At 49.2% G+C, this 16,891-nt stretch overlaps 1 protein-coding gene across 2 annotated transcripts in view; it reads left to right on the top strand.

Annotated features, from left to right (window-relative positions):
- PCDH19 (protocadherin 19) overlaps positions 1-16,891 on the top strand; it is a 60,280-nt gene that overhangs the window by 31,826 nt on the left and 11,563 nt on the right. The gene's annotated exons all lie outside the window — the stretch shown is intronic.

Here is a 16,891-nt window from a genome sequence, read left to right as displayed (position 1 = left end):
CGGTTGCTGGGGAAAACTCTTTACGTCGTCAGAGTGCTGCGTAGATCTAAATTAATCTTCACGCCACGCCTGTCAGGTAAGCAAGCAGTTAGGATTATCCTCTGTTTCACAGCAGAAAACCCAAGGTGCTGAGCATCCGCCTGACAGCGAGCAAGCGGCGTGGTCAGGATTAGGGCCGGAATTACCGGCGCCGTGCCCGGGGCTGGTCCCTGCCAGCGCTCCTCTCCGGAGCGCAGACGGTGCACCCTTCCCCGCACGCTCCGCTCGCCGACGCCAGAGCTTGCGCGCAGGCGTCGTCCAGGCACCTTTTCCAAAAGGTCAGTGGAGCATGTAGGCAATTAGTCAGGCATCCCACGAGGGATCAGCTCAGGCCAGTGGGCGAGGGTTTTGTGTCTTTTCCCCTGAACAGGCAGCGGGTTTCAGCTCTTTCGCATCCCCACGTGTAGGGATGAAGTCCTACTCCGAAACCAGACCGGTATTAGCTAGAGGAAAGAAGTCAGAGGAGTTCAGCCGAGCCCAAGCCGTCGTTTGTACTTGAGCATGAATGTCGCTTTTAATGTCTGACGGATGCAAACATCCTATGCAAACATCCTGTCTTTTTCAATTAAGAAGCCTGAATGCGGCTTGGTGCTCGGGCGCCGGGGAGCCTCGGGGCGCTTGGCTATATCTTGAGATAAGCTGTAGCTGAGGCTCAACTGGAAGCCCCACTGCTAAAAGACTTAAGGATATGAAAACAAAATGCTGTGATTATGAACTGGTCTTCAGCTGTTTAATTCAATTCATGGTAAACATCATTAAAAGCCTTTGTTTTGCTGTCATAAAAGAGTCAAACGGGGGAGAGAGAGTTCTTGCCATCTGCGCTGCCGAATGTGGGTTTTTTTTTTCTGGAGAGAAGCTGATCACTGTATTAATTCTCGATAGAGTCTGTTAAATGGCCGTAGTTAACCCTGTAAGACTCCGCGAGGAGGGGGAACGTGGAGGTCACCTACCCATTCCACGCTGCCAGCCACGCTAATTGGAGAGGGATGGCATCCGCAGCGATAATGTATTTCCAGACAACCCTACTGTGGCCAAAGATGAAAAAAATTAAACATTTATATAACTGTACAGTGGCAGTTTAATTCTCCGCGGACCAGCACCGTGTCAGAGAATGCAGGCTGATAGCCATCATTTATTATTCTTCTATTACAAAGAAATGCTTTTTCATTTTGATCAGGAGAGGGTTTCCTGAGATGCGTCTGCAGTAAGGGATGACTGTAGAGGCAAAAATGTTCATAATTGATTCCCGTCCTGTTGAATGGTCTGAGCAACATCTGTTAATTTTTTGTCACATTTCTTCGGCAAAAAAAAACAATCTCAGTGGACTGCAGATAGGGTTTTACAGAGATTACATTTCTGATAAGTCTGCGTGCTGGCTCTGTTGTGCACCAGATAACAATGCAAATAAGTTAAAGAGGATGAGTTGGAGGCAGAGCTCGTTGGAGGATCAGGTGGAAATAAATATGGTCCAATCCACTGTAACATGAACTCCTCATTGCACGTAAAATACCCCCCAAAAGTCAGTATTTCTAGAAGGCGACTTCCGAAGGCAACCTGGGACTCTGGCTCCTGGTCCCGTGATGGCCAGGGGGTTGGTGCTCTTGGCTTTGGGGTTTTTTTGGGAGGAAGCTGGCATGCCAGCGCTGCGTTGCCATCCGGCTGGACCTGCAGGCAGGCGGGTGTGCTGGGGGGGGCAGCTCTCCCATCCTGCGGGACCCTCGCTGCCTTGTGCCCAGGAGCGGGGGGACTCGCCTGCGAGGTTATTGGGGTGTTCGTGGAGCAATGAGAGGAGCGGCGCAGGTGGGGAGGTTAGCAGTTACTGTCACAGAAGCTGAAAAAAGGTTAAAGAGAGTATTTTCTGAGCTGATTTGTCGAGCAGGGACTGCACAAAATAATCAGGAAAATCAAGATGCTGAGATGATGGTGGTAACAGCGGTTCCTGCATGATTAAAGTGATCATTTTGGCATGGTAATTTTTAACCGATTTTGGGTCGGAGTGGTGGTGTGGGAGGAAACACAACAAGTTCAGTGCCAAGGACGTGCAGGACCAGTGGGCTGACCACTGCCCTGAGCATGTGGTCCGTGGCCATAGGGCGGCCTGGCAGCTCGTGTCCCCATGCTTCGCCTTCGCTTGCCGTCCCTGCCTGAACGACATCTCGCATAATCCCAGAGAGGTGTGTCCAGAGAGTCGCCGGGGTTTGATCATCGATGTTAATGATCCTGCCTGGCAGCCCAGCGAGGTGCCCCCATGGCCAGGCTCTGCTGGGCTTGGACCTGGGCTTGTAACACCACGAGTCCTTCGTGAGCGATCAACTCTCAGACTTCATCCGGATAATTGGGGAGTCTTTATCTGCTTGGTGGGTAATCCTGGATCTGCCGAGGCAAGACGCTGGTTGGCAGAAATCCTTGCAGCTCGGGGGTAGAGGACGATCCCTCTGTGGTGGCACTGGGGGTTAGCGTGGACCTGTCGGCCAGCCTTCACCTAGTGGGATGCTGGGTGTCCTGCAGAGAGAGACAGGCATGGGGTAGGCATGGATGAGTCCTTTAGTGTTCTTAAACCAGTGTGTGAGCCCAGCACTGGTGGTGAGTACGTGGCCATGGAATCCCCAAGGACCTGCTGCGGATGCTCAGGTGGCCCTGGGGCCCTCCGCCCTCCCTGGGCTGGAGGGGGCTTCACTGCCCTGGTGCCACTCTTGGGTGGGAGTGACACCAGCTGCCAGTCCTGCTGGCAGGAGCCCTTGCTCTTCCTTTGGAAATGACCTAGATTTCCAGAAAAATGGCAAACTGTAGCATGAAGGGTGTCGAATTTTCGTGGGCAGCGGCAGGTCATCAGAAATACTGCCTGGAGCTCAGCCACGTCGCTTATTTTGGGAGTAGGACTTCTGCCCAGTCCCTCTTTACCTCAGGATCTTAATTATTGATTATAAATTCATCAGTTGAAAAGATGGCTTTAATTGCTCTAATATGTACCCAATTTGGAGTTCATTATCGCCCAGAATTGTTTTCCTTCCCCAGCTAATTGATACCAAATGGAACGCTGAGGAAGGCGGGCACCCGGCGCTGCTCCACCTTTCTTGATTGCCTCGCTGCTGTTTAATTGTTTGTTTATTTGTGGAGGTGTTAAGTGCTGCTAGAAGTGTATATGCACTCCTTTCCTAACGGCATCCTCAGCTGAGCTTCCAAACGGATTTGTTTGAGAAGGGGAGGTTTTGAAGCAGCTGTTGGATCTCAGCGACGTTTTGGGTTGGCTGGAGAAGTCTGTTGGAGGATGGGGGTAAATCTTTGGGTCCCCCTTTGTATCTTGACCTTTTTCAGCACAATATGGGGTGGATTTTCTCCACGTCCTGGTGTAACCTTGACTCAGAGTCCAGCACTGGAGGAAACCCTGGTTTCCATCAGGGAGGTGAAGTGCGTGGTGGTGCCGGGCAGCAGACCCACCACCGGCATCGCCTTCGTGAGACAGCGGTGGGTGATGCTGGCGGCCGCGGGAGCTTTGCTGTCGAGTTTGAAGCTCCTGACGCCTGTTCCTCTCAGCAACGTGGGGAAATCTCAGCGTGAAATGTTTTCCAACACTGCAGAACGTGGTGGTGCTTTTCCCGGGAAATGGCAGCGCGGACCAGATGTTTTGCAGGGTAATTGAAAATTCCATTTTATCAGAAAGCATTTGCTGTCAAAAAGTTTTATCTTTACTTCAACAAAGAGGTTGATTAGATCCCTCAGGACCTGAATTAGCATCTTTGAGGCTAGATACTCTGTTTTGTGATTCAGGTAGTTATTCCTCCCTTGGTTTCGCTCATACTGGGACTTTTTTTTATTTTAAATCCCTTTGCCCTCTTCCATGCATGGTGTTTGGGCAGGTTCGGCTTGTTTTCTTTGTGTGGATGTATACGGGCACCTAGATCTGCTTAAATCTTTTCTGTTACCTTTTTCACCTTGCCTTGAGCCAGAGCCATACTTGTACTCTATAAGTCGTAGGAGCTCTTGCCAGCATAGAAATCAGAAAGGAACTATTTCAAATAAGTGTTTTTAATGTTAGAAGCAAGAGATTTCAAACTTATGTTAATTCTCAGCGCTGGCCAGTATTTCTGCCATCAGTTGTAGAAGGAGAATTGTTGACCCAATGAAGCAGTGATTTGCCCTTTAAGATAAAAAGAGAATCCAAAAGAAAATACGAAAATAATAAACACATGCTAATCATAAAAAAGCCAGTGTTAGAGATAGTCACCACAGCCATAAAGTAGTGAAAAAGCTTTAAAATCAAAGTGAGAGGGTTTTTAAGCAATGTCAGTAATGTGTCTCTTCAGAGAATTGCTTCTAAAAGCATCACTTCCATTCTTCTGGTGCCAGATCAGCAGTAAAGGTTGGCGTGAAATGTCATCAGGAAAGACCTGATCCTGCATACATTTCCACATTTGAGTAACTTTGCTCACATAGGTGGTTTAATTGTGTCTGAGTCTCATAAACTCCAGCAAGACGAAGGGTTCTTTGAATAGAAATGAGTTATATTTAAATGCTTACATTAAGTCTTCTTTATAGCATCGCACGGTGTAGAAATAGGCTTGAATGTAAAGGAGAGCCGGGCACATGATATTCACCGAAACTTTTCTTGCTGGTTGCGTCCCAAATTATTCAGATACACCATCATTTAGGGGATCAGGTTTTATCTAGAATATTCCAATTGGTTCTTATGCTCATCTCCATAGTATCTGGGTGCATTTCAGTCGTGAATTGAGAACATGACTAATGGTATTAACTGGAGGCAAACGCAGGTATTAGAAACTGTTGATTTTTAAGCTGATTTCCAGCAGTCGTTCCACCTGCAACTCCCTTTTACTCTGCAGAAAAGCCTTTCTGTAGAGCTATATGTACATTAAGACCTACGTGACATATTCCAGGGCTTTGGAGGCTGGAAATACAGCTGCATTTCTCTGGAAGTTTCTACAAATTAATAAAAATACCTACTTTCTTGTATTCATATATGCATCACAAGACATAAAGTATAACATTCATACATGAGTGACAGCACATCCCTTAAGATGGATAAACGCTGTAAGCTTTCTTTACAGGGCAATGTCAATTATTACAGCTCTTCTGATTTCTGTATTATTGCGTGGATCTCTCAGTAAAGCAGGCTCAGTGAGCGCAGCGGTGCTCCTGCAGTGGCCAGCCTGGAGGGACCAGGCAGCTTCTCAGAGTACTTTGAAACCCCAGAGAAGGATTTTGATGCCGAGTGGGTAAGCTGGGCTTTGGGAAGAGGAGTTGATTGTCTTATAATTCCGACACTTTTAAATGATTAGTTACTGAGCATCTAAGTCAGCTCGTGGATGGCTGTGTGGTGGTTACTGATGCTTCTGTACATCCTCTCTCCGTCCTCCCCAGGCGCCCGCTCCCGCTAATGTTGCCCAGATGGGTTCGCAGGGGGACATTATATCTTTTATTAGACCAGTGAATGTAACCAGAAAAAAAGCTGTCAAGCAGTCAGACTAACTAGTCTCTCTCCAGGATGATCCTTATCATTGCCAGGTACGTGGTGCTCAGCTCCATCTTCAGTGGGTGATCTGGACAGGCGGTGGGTCAGGCTGCCCCACCGATGGGCTCAGCTTCCTTTGCCGCCGCGTTGCGTCACAGCAGAGCAGGGCAGCGGTCACTCGAGGAGGTTTAACCCATGCACGGGCAGTTTGGCTGGCACGGACAGGTCCTTTGTGTTGCTTTTTCCTTAGGTTCGTAGCTCTGTAGCATTGAGCACAGCTTGGAGAAGTCCTTGCTGGAAACTGATGGTAGGGCAGGGGTAACACTGAAGTCATATCCATAGCAATAAATGAACACCAATCCCTTTCTGCAACAGCAGAACTAAATAACTAACAGATGTGTAACCTCCTTTGTTTGCATAAGAAGCATTATCGTATATCCCACATTCCTGGCACTCTTTCTTTCAGGTTCCTTCCATCAAAGATAATTCTTGCGATGTCTCCATCGCTGAAGTTACTCAGTCCAGGGTCACACGAGTTTTAACCTCTAGATCCTCAAGTCCTTTCCATCTAAGCACAGAAAACACTCGCCAGATGTGAACATTTTGGCAACTTTGAGGGGAAAATTAAAACTTGGATCTGTGCCCTGTTGTGTAGGTTTGTGATGGATGAATGATCAACCCAGAAAGTTGGAGAGTTTCTAGTGTTTTATTGTACTTTTTAATGAGATTTTGTCAAATTTACTTATTGCTTACCCATATTTTTGCTGGGTGACTGGAGAGCAATTTATAGGAGATATGAAGAAGTGATATTTCCGATTAGAGAGTTTCAGCTTCTATTTGTGCTTGGTTTTGTTAACTGCTCCCAAACTCCAGCCCAAGCAGAAGGTTCGCAGAGAAGATCTTTGTCAGGGTTCAGCCGAAGGATGGGGCGGTGCTAACCCTGGCTGTCCCAAAGCATCCTTTTCCAAAACCACCACACAATACTTGGATTTTCAAATATTTCTAAGATAAATAAACAGTTCAGTCAAGCTTGCAGCTTCCTTTTCCCTTATAAATAAGCCAAAAAAAGGCTCATGTAGACTTTTTTTTTTCCTTTGCCAGTAACCTCTAAGGAAACCATTAACACTTTCTGTCTCACAGCAGTTAAGACTAGCAAAATGGTCAAGGTAATGGCCATCATATTTAACAGTAGGGAAGGTATATGAATAAAACCGAACCTTCTGCTAACGCAGCAAGCCAGCACTTCCCGATCTCCTCCTGTAATCAATCTACATCGTTAATGACTCTGAAAACAGACTGAACTGCTGGGGCTGGCACCGGGAAACTTGCATTACAAACTAACCATCTCTTATTAACCTTTCCGTGTTTCCTTCACAACACTAATTAGAGCCAAATAAAACTACTGTTTGTGAAACTCTTAAGTTAAAATACAATTTTCAGAGGAAATATGGTAAACTCCAGAGCTCCTGTTTGCTTGGCCTTTCTTTTTAATTATGATGGAGGATGGCTGTTACTTGTTTAACAGAGGCTTACATGATTAATGCTGCAATGTTACTGTAATTAAAACAGCAAAAAAAGACGTGATTGGAGCCCGTATAATTTACAGACATCTCGGCATTCTGGTGGCAGAGCAGCTCTAAGTGTTGCAAAGAGGAATCATAAAAATTTATTCTAATTAAAATTGCCAGATTGACTAAACAACAGGTGACTTATGTAACTTGAGCGACTTGCTCTTGGGGTGAGAAATCATCTGAAATCAGTGAATTATACAAAGCTGTCTATTATTCTACTAAATGGGAAAGTGTGTGCTTACCATGGCAACCTGCATCAGTTTTGCAGCCGCTGGAAAATACAGGGCCCTTTATTAAAGGAATAATCACCGCAAACAGCGCACTGACCCTGGGCTCTGCAGGCGCGGGGTGCGCGGCACGGCGGGTTTCAGAGCAGCCTTCTGGGCGCGGGCGGTTGCCATCAGGTTAAATCCTGTCCTGCTGCATCGAAACATGCACCCGGCAGCTCGGGGTGGTGCGGGCACGGCGCTGGACCGGCATGTCCGCAGGGGATGGTACAAGTTGGATGCCTGGGGTTTTTTCCCTCAAAAAGTGGTGCAAATGACTTTGTAAGTGCAATAAAGATAAATAATTTGGACCACTTTTAATTACGTTTGCACGCTGCAGAGAGCTGTGGGGCAGGGGACTGCGGATCCCCGGGGTGCAGCGGAAGGAGCCCACCCATCTCTGTAATAAGGTGCACACGGGTGAGTGTCTAACTGCTCCAGTTCCAGCGGGTACCTCCCGAAGGGAGACATACCTTTGGGTTTGTATGTAGGTTGTTTTACTAAATGATCTATGTAATAATATATAAGTCAAAACTCTAATAATTGGCACCAAACAGCAAAGAGAACTTGCAGCTTTTATCTGTCTTAAGGGAAGCGCTGCCACTCAAAACTTGCGAGTGCTATATTTTATTTCTCATACAGCATATATGAATATAAGAGAGTAGATATTTTTAAATGGGTCACAGAATTATTAAGAAGTTTGGCAGCCTTTCTGCATGGTAGACACGCAGGTATGGAGTGGAGCGGGCTGGGAAGCGGGAGCACGGGGCTGTGCCGGGCTCCGGCCGGGTTTGTGTTGCCTTTGCTCAGTGATTTCCCTTTCCATCCTGCATTTAACCCCTGCGTCTGTTTGGAAAATAAATTCTTTATAGCAAGGGTATTATAGATATATGCTGGCCACAATGTGTATAATCACAGTAAGCATACTGTGGCCCTGTTTTTGCTGAGTGTCTGTAATAGTAATGATCAGTTTCCTCACCGCCAGCATTAGCTCTCTTAGTGTTTTTATTTTTCATCAGAATCCCTTTTTTGTTCCATTTTCCTTATCGTATTTCCACCCTTTTTCAAGTGTGGAGAACAACTCGCTTTATAACCAGCTTCATTAGCTACTCGCACGTTGTGTTTCATTACCGATACCCACAGGCGGCTGCGGGTGACAGCACATGGCAGCGGGTGACCGGCAGTCGCCACGGTGTCACTTCACCTCCGGGCAGTGACAGTCACACTTGGGGCAGGGCAGTGGAGTCGAGTCGAGATGGGTTGGGCTCGAGGTCTGGAGGATGTCCGGATATGTGGAATGACTAGCTGTGGGGAAAGCGGAGCTTTATCCTGAAGAAATCCTGGGTTAACGTCAGTCCCTGTAGGAAAAGGAGAAAATTAAACCACAAAAAAAAAAAAAAGATGAAAAAACCCCTCTCTGAATTGAAGCAATAGGAAATGAAAATTGCTGAGATATACTGTCATGTGGGTAGTGGTGCTACCAACCTTGTGCTGCAGTAATTACCTCTATGCATGCAATTTGTGCTCGGCTACGACTGATTTCCCACATCATCCGGTGCCCAGGCTATATTCAATCAGTCCCAGCTGGAGAAAACTATCTTGGATCATTTGGTGAGATTTCACCACAGATGCTACCTCGTGTCGTACGGAAGCGCTCGAGAGCCGTACCCCACAAAGCCTCCCTGGCACACGGGTGGAGGTTGTGGGGACGGCCCCAGGGAGGGGGGGGCTGGCTGCAGGGCAGGGGGGTGCCACATCCTGCGGGGTGCTGAGCACCTGCAGCTGGTGGGGGTTAAAGGCAAAGAGCTTCTGGGCCTTTCTAGGGAGAAGACTTTGCTCCGCTGGGCGCGTGCTGAAGAGGGTAGGTTTTGTGGTTGTTCTTGCACCGTTTTATGTGGAAAATGAAAGATCGAAGAGCGTTGGTTGGAAATTGTTGCAGGAAGCCCGAGGAAGGTAGGTGTCCGCATCACTTACAAACCAAAATAGGTCGGGCACTTGATTTCCTCTGACTGCTTTGGAAGTGTCGACTTCATTAAAGATAGAAGGCAGGAGAGTAGCTGGTGCGAGTGCAGCAGACGGTGCTGCCTCGTCTGCTCGGGCACGTTCTGCAGTTTAATAGGCGAACCGCTCCCGATCCAGGCGAGGAGCCGCCGGATTTGCCCTGCGAGAGGAACGGCTGTCTCAATTCAGCTAACTGTTCCCCTGGATTTGCTACAGCTCAGTGAGAAGTTACAAAGGGGCATCTCTGGTTCGGGAACAGGAATTTGGCTAGAAACCTGAAGTCAAACCCATGCACAGTAGTAATTTGGGAAAGGTCAGAGAGCCAGAAGCATTACTGGGAGCGGCAGGTGCGTTCACGGAAGGTATAAATACCTTTGGGGAGGGTCTGGCACACCCAGGTGGGTCCCTGGGTGGGCACTATGTATATACTGGACTTTCATTTGGTTTTCACTCTCTGCGTTTACCAGCCAAGTTCTCCGTGCTGCTGACGTTGCTGCTCACCAGCCCGTTTCAACGGGAGCCGTGTGTTCTCCACGCTGCGCTCTGCCCGGCCTCGCTGCGTCTCCTTCAGCAGGCTCCCGAGAAGCCGTGCCCGGGAGCGCAGGGCTGCCGTCTGCCTCGCGGCGCTCGCCGGTTGACTTCCATGTCCTGCATCTGTTTTGACAGGCGGTGCTTTTGCAGCCGCTCTCTGATTAGTTTTGGTCCCTCAGATGCATTGATTTACAGACCTTTCCTCTGCAATACAGCTTTTCTCGATGACAGCCCATGAAGCACATGATAACTCAGCAGCCTAAATTATTCAGGCAAATTGAATGCGTTTGGCTTGTTCCAAACTTTTGTTTCCTTTCAGTGCTGTCAGGAAAACAGGTAGCCGTGATGCTTGTATCCAACTCGTTCCAGTGCCAGGGAGACACAAACAGCTCAAGTATAACCCATGTTTTACCTTGTTCATCACTTATTTCCACCCTCAGCCATGCTTTTTCTGGGCACTTCTGGGCCTCATAAAAGTTTTTAACTGGCATCTAGGGTTGCTCCCCTCTGCTACGCTGCTGGGCTCTGGGCAGTCACTTCATCTTGTGCTGGAAACAGCCTTGTAAAATCCAAAGAAAACTGTGTATCTGTTCCACCCTTTAGCCACGTGTGCTTCTGTGGAAGTATATTCACTCATGCAAATATTTCAACCCATTAGTCATCACTGTACGATCCAGGAACCTCACATTAATGAAGACAAGTAATTAAAATGAACAATTCTACCTGCAATTCCCTCATTGCCTGACCTCTGCTTTGTCAGTCTTCCTCCATTGTTATTGGGTAGATATGTCCAATTAATTCCCTGTAAAATCCACGCAAGCCCTTTACTGGGGAGACGAGCCTTGCAGGGACCACCGAGCTCTGGCACGTCAGGTGGAGAGGAGATGCTTTGTCAGTGCAAAAATGTCCCCTTGCTTTCCGGAGACTGTTCTGCATCAGGAGCTTCTGGGTACGGCCGAAGGCATTGGTTTTCGCTCTCCAAACACGTGTATTTGGTTCCTACTTTGTCTGGAGGTTTAGGACCTGACTCAGAGCCCGTTGAATCCAGCAGGACACTTTCAGCTGAGATCATTGGGCTTGAAATAGGACCCAAGAGAGATGGCATCCTCAGGGGACGTGCTCTGAACTTTGCTTGAGACATCGGTCATCTAAGCCTGTGTTCAGAAGTGAACTCAGGGAGAAGATACCTGCTACTGAGCATCTCTCTCATTCAGCGAACAAGGCAGAGCCGCTGCTGGAGGATGGAGGTTTGCCTCAGAAAATTCTAGCTGCAAATGAGACACATGATTTTAGGAATTAGAATAATTACCCCCTGGAACAGATTCCCAAGGGACGTGATATATTCTGTATCACTTAGAGTCTTTAAATCACATTTGCATGTTTTTCCTAAAAGCGTGCCTAGTCACTCAAAGCGAAGGGCTGTGCTTGAGAAGCACAGCATGACAAAGCTGAGCATCCCATGGTTTGCAAGGGAGCAGAGCAGGGAGTCACCGTGGTCCCGCTTGGATTAAGCTCTGTGGATCCCTGGAGGAGCGGGTTTTGGCACGTCCTCGAGGAGAAGAGCTCATGACCGTCCCCTTGGCCAGCGCTGGCTGCTGTGCAGGAATGTGCCGAATTGAGCAAGTAACCATGCTGGGGATGATTCAGGAGTGGCCTCCCCCAGCCAAAATGTGCCTTCCCTTTCCGAACAAATGCAGTCCCTTCCTCGCTGAATCAGACGTCCCCAGGGGCTGAGCAATCCTGGCTGTATCAGTGTTTCCAGGACCTTCTCTCCCACCGCTCCCTAAATGATGAGAGTGTTTTTGAAGATCTCATTTCCTGGCCTTTCCCTTTTATCTCTCCAAACAGCAAGTAAACGAGCAGCCCTTTAGTTTTTAGTTACTGCTTCTGCACCCGGTGAGCTATCAGAGGCTGTTGATGACGACTTTTCTCTTTTCCGTGCTCCTGCCTGCAGGATTTGGGGAGATAATTCATTTGGTCCTGGTGCTTTGTCAACTTTCAGCAGTTGTAATTGCCTAATGATCAGTGCTGATGCTGTTGTTAAGCCTGTTAAAACTTTGTCCTGCTGAACAGCCAGACTGTGGCTGTCTCATCAAGTTGTGCCTGCTGTGTCGGCTGGGGCCGCCTTTGATGCTCCCTCCCCGGCCCCGGCTTTGGTCGCTGCTTCCCACCCCACCCCAGCTGCTGCCGGTGCCCCCCGGGAGGGACGGACGCAGCAGGGAGCTACCCCCGCTAGGGAACTCCGCCTGGCTGTACACGTAACTGAAGAATAACCCCCCGGAGAGCCAGATGCTTTCCAGGATGAATCTCCTCTCTCCTGCCCCGATGCCCGGGCCGGCCCTGAGGACCTGGTGCTGGGCGGTGAAGGTGGTCTGTCGCCCCGAGCCCTGGAGGGGTGGGCGAGAGGAGCTCTCTGGAGGATGCTGTCACTGGTAGGGCATTGCTGGTTAGCAACCTGCATGCCATTTTTGTTCTTCTGTCTCTCGGGTGACTTTTCCACCTGTGTTATAATTTTTTTTCGAGCTCTAACTGGCCGCGTTTCGTGCTATCACCTTCTTTGCTATGCATCCGAGGTGCCCAACTGGCTGGTGCCATCTCTCGAAGCTCCCGTCACTCATCCTCGCCTCTTCCAAGGCTGTTTCTTACTTAATGGTACACACTGAACATTAGTGCATTACCATCCCTTTTCCAAGAACAGTCTCCATCCACTCTTCTCTCATCCCCCAGTGCCTCATCCAATTTAATTAATTATACTTAGTATATTACGCATCCTGTCAAAGTTTTTCCTTTCCGAGGTTTAATGGTTTTTTAATTCTAATGCATGCTGCATGTGTAAGTGTTTTAGAAATGAGGCGAGCATGCAGTGGCAAAGAGGCAGCGTTACATCTGTGTGCCGCAGACAGCGCGGGCGGATCCCTGTAGAGAGGCTCCAGCAGAATTACTGCAGGACCGCCTTGCCTGCCTTCCTGTTGCATCCCCCTTCTTGTGCCTGGGGGAAAAAAAATCAGGCAGATTCCCACCGCACAGGGACACGTTTGGGTTAAACTTACCTGCTTATGGTGCATCTCGTGCTCCTGCCGCAGAAGCGGGCGCTTGGCCGGCGGCTCAGCCCTGGCACCGGCCGCATCTTCGCGGCTGCTGCAGCCCTGTGGTGAACTCCAATGTAATGAACTTGACTCTTCTCCTTGTGCTAACTTTGTCTGAAAGCACCAAATTACATGAGTCATTTCGGCGTTGCTTTATCCCTTTGCAGAAAGGCTGTGTTAAGGATGCGGTGGGGACTAGACTAATCAGGTAACGCTGGCTGGGGCTGGTACCTGTCGCTCTTTATTTCCCAGTGACAGTTAAAAGGTTCGGTCAGAGAAGTGGTTCAGGAGGAATGACTTTGTGGGGTCTTATACCTGCTAGCTTTGGTTATTTCCAGATAAAACCTGCTCAGACTAAGAGGGTTGTGGGTTGGTGGTTTTTTTTTTTTCCCTTGCCTGTCAGTGTTGCAAAGTGCTTAGGTTTTGAAAATCCAGCTGGGCTCTGTCTGTCTGTCACACCATCACCGGGAGTAACGATGCCGTGGTGCAATTTAGCTGACAGCCCTGTGAACCGGGGCCAGGAGCCAACACAATCCAGCCTGACCTCGGGGCAGCGCTGCAGAAACGCGCCTTGGAGAGATCGGAAATCATCGGAGGCTGTGCAGGCAGAGCTCGGGCCAGAAGTCCATCATGCTCCAGCGGCACTAGAGCAGCCCGCCTCGGGGAGCAGGAGCCTCCTGCCTCGGAGCCACAGCACGGGAGCGTGTGGCAGGACCCTGGGGCGGCATGCAGCCCCCCCGCATCGGGCTCGGCATCAGTGCTGGGCACCCGTGGGTTGGCATCAGCTTGGCTGGAGCCGTGCAGCCCACTGCTTTCCTTGCAATACGTTTCCATTCCCATTGCTCAGCCGTCTCCCTGCGGCTCTTCAGTTTACAGCCCCAGACAAACTCGAGGGCTCATTTTCCATTTCGCCCCCACGGCTGTGGGGCCAACGGGATGGGATGGGATGGGATCCCACCTGCATTGCTGGAAATTGAGCGTGTCCATGACTCACAGGTAATGTAGTTTCCCTAGGCTTATAATGAGGTTTTACATTTGACTCTTCACCTTATAGTAATTTTATATGTGTATTTATACACTGTGATCTCTCTCTTCATTAATGAAGGTAAACTTAATTGCCAGAACACAGTTTCGACCTAATTAAATGGGCCAGATTCCTAGGCTTTGGCAATGCCGTGATCTCTTCTGATGGCCATGGGGCCAGTCTGACCCGCAGCTGGTGTTCCCCTGGCATCGCCGTTATCCCTCGCTGGGGCCAGAGCCCCGTTTGAGCCCTCCGTGTACACCCATGGCTGGGCAGAGCGGAACAGGAGTGTCCTTGTGTCGCAGTGAGTCATGGTGCCGGATCAGGCCGTGGGCGCTGCTGGGTGCTGGACGGTGCAGAGCAGCTTTTGCAGACCTGGCCATCCCAGTTCCCTGGGGGATGTTTTGATGCACCCGCTGCCCTTGGCCAGCATCTCCTCGTGAGACATCCCTGGGCTTCAGAGGAGAGGATCCACCAGCGTGGAACAGCCCCGTGTTCATCCGAAAAAGAGTTAAAGCAGAACACCAAGGAGGGGATAATGCTGGGCTCCAGGGTGGAGGAGCGAGAGGTCAATGTCATGATGAGAGATGGCCAGCAACCAATGCTTTTGGTTTAAAACAAAAACAAACCGGGAAAAATTCCCTAGCTATCTCTCGATGGTGGGGAACGCCCCATCGTGCTGGGAAGCCTTCCAGCTCCCTCCGCTCTTCAGAGCTGCGCACTTTTCAAAAGTACAAAGAGCTTCTCATAATGTTTTGCCTTGTGGGTACGTCTATGATTAATTCCGTGCAAGCATTACTGGTGCAATAACAATACTGGAGGTCCTAAAACTGAAAAAGGAAACACATTTGGCTTGTACTTCATACACAATCACTTACACTTAAGCTATTGATAGTTGATTGGGATCTGTAGACTGCTGGGCTGGTGCCACTGGGTTTCTGAGCGTGTTCAATGGCTGGAACAGACAGCGAGGCTGTAGGTTTTGGCAAGCTGTAGGTCTCATTAGTCAGGCTGACTGTATCTGACACGAGAGATTCCCATCCACCAAGATGAAGCTCACTTCCCTAGGCTTTGGCTGACGTCCCAACAATATTTACATGAAGGACAACAGAGGATCAGTGTTAGATTAAGGCTGTGAGTTTCCAGTAGGCAGACAGTTAAATATTCTATTGAAATACTCTTTTGATTATTTAGATAATAATGAAGTTTATGCATGTCCTTGAGAAATCTGGGGAAAGGCAGTTGTTTTATGCTAAGCATGCAAAGATGTGTTTAATCTTGATAATAGGAGTAAATTATGTATCAGCGTTTATAACCTCGGCTCCTTTATTTCTCACTTGTTGTGCGGAAGCACCAGAAACCTCGCAGAGACGGGCGAGCTGCGTTGGCGGGGGCGCAGGAGGAGGGGGCAAGCGGGGGTCTCGCCTGCATCCCCGCTCCTGCTGGCACCCTGGCCATCTGCATCCCCACGGGGAGAGGATGAGGATGGGTTGTTCGGCTTCGTCCTGGCCCAGGGAGGTGCTGGTTACGGTAACACGTTCGCCATGAGCCCCCCAAGGGGTGTACGTCGGTACGGCTGCGGCCAGGGCAGGGATGCTGCGCTGACAGGCGCTGGGCCAGGAGCTGGCCCGGTACAAGCGGCTGGGAATTGCACTTTATCTCCCCCAGTTGTAATTTCTGTTTCGCTGGATTTTTATCAGAATCGTCGAGTAGCTATTTGCTGAGCAACGCCTAATTTTGAATGGGACGGGGTAATAATTCGATTTATTGCTGCCGTTGGAATGTGGCTGCCTGGCTGGTCCCACGTTACCCTGACAGAATACGTGAATTTGTCTGTTTTGAATTTGACAATAGCAGAGAAAAGTAACCTTTGGATTAATTTGCTTTAGCAACTAAAGTCCCATTAAATGGAAGGCAGCTGGTGTCAAAGGCATAAACGGAGACAAAGTTTTGCTCCCAATTGTGGGAAATGTGTTTAAACAGACTAGAAATGTTTCCATCTCTGCAGGGTATAATATACTCAAATGGTTACATTAACATGAAAAAAAAAATAAGAAAGAGTGTATTTAGGACAATCCCTCTGTATCCAGTGTTAATGAAATTGAATTCCAGTAATGAAGTCAAAGGGTTGTATTCTGCACTCGTGCAGGCAGCACAGTAACTGCCATTAGCATTAATGGGAGCTGTGCCTATGAATTACGGAGCCGTGATGGTTTGAGATGGAAAAGGTCTGTCGGATCCCGGAGTGCTGTCCTCTCCGAGGACCGGATCCGGCATCCTAACATCAGTTAGGATGTTAATGAGCCCTGTATCGAGGCATGAGTAGCGGAGTTTCGGAGGTGAAATCCCCGCCGCTCAGGGGCCAGCACGAGCTCTATGGACCACTTAAGAAAAGGATTAATTGGAGTTTAAATGGTGTGTTCCACTGGTCCTCTGCAAGGGAATTAATTTTGCCTTGTGAATGAGGTGGGGATTGGCCCGCCGTCCTGAATAAAGGGGGGCAGCCAGCATTAAATTGCATTCCAGCCCATAATACCTTCTGGGCCTGACTCCACTGCAGAGCACGGTGTGCCCAAACACCAGCTCCTCTGGCTTCAGGTGTTCGCCCTCCTTCCCGCAGCCTTCTTCTCGTCCCAAGGCTGCGGTGTGCCCGGGAGGGCGTTTTTCCAGAGAAAACCTTTTGCATCAACTCATCAAATCTGCCCGTAGCCCCCCCGGCGCGTGGCTGGCCAGGCACCCCGGGTGTATTGGTGTGTCGGTCTGCAGGCACGATACAGGGACCGTTCTGCAGAAGAAAGGGCGTCATTAATGGTAACACATAGCAGGGGAAGAGCGGAATGGGCCAACCCCCAGCTGGTGTAAATCAGTGTGGGTCCTCGGCGCTTCTGGGCAGCTGTATGTAT

The sequence above is a fragment of the Grus americana genome, chromosome 12 (genome assembly GCF_028858705.1).
Source record: "Grus americana isolate bGruAme1 chromosome 12, bGruAme1.mat, whole genome shotgun sequence".
NCBI classification, from domain to species: domain Eukaryota; kingdom Metazoa; phylum Chordata; class Aves; order Gruiformes; family Gruidae; genus Grus; species Grus americana.
This window is presented reverse-complemented; position numbering and strand designations above follow the sequence as displayed.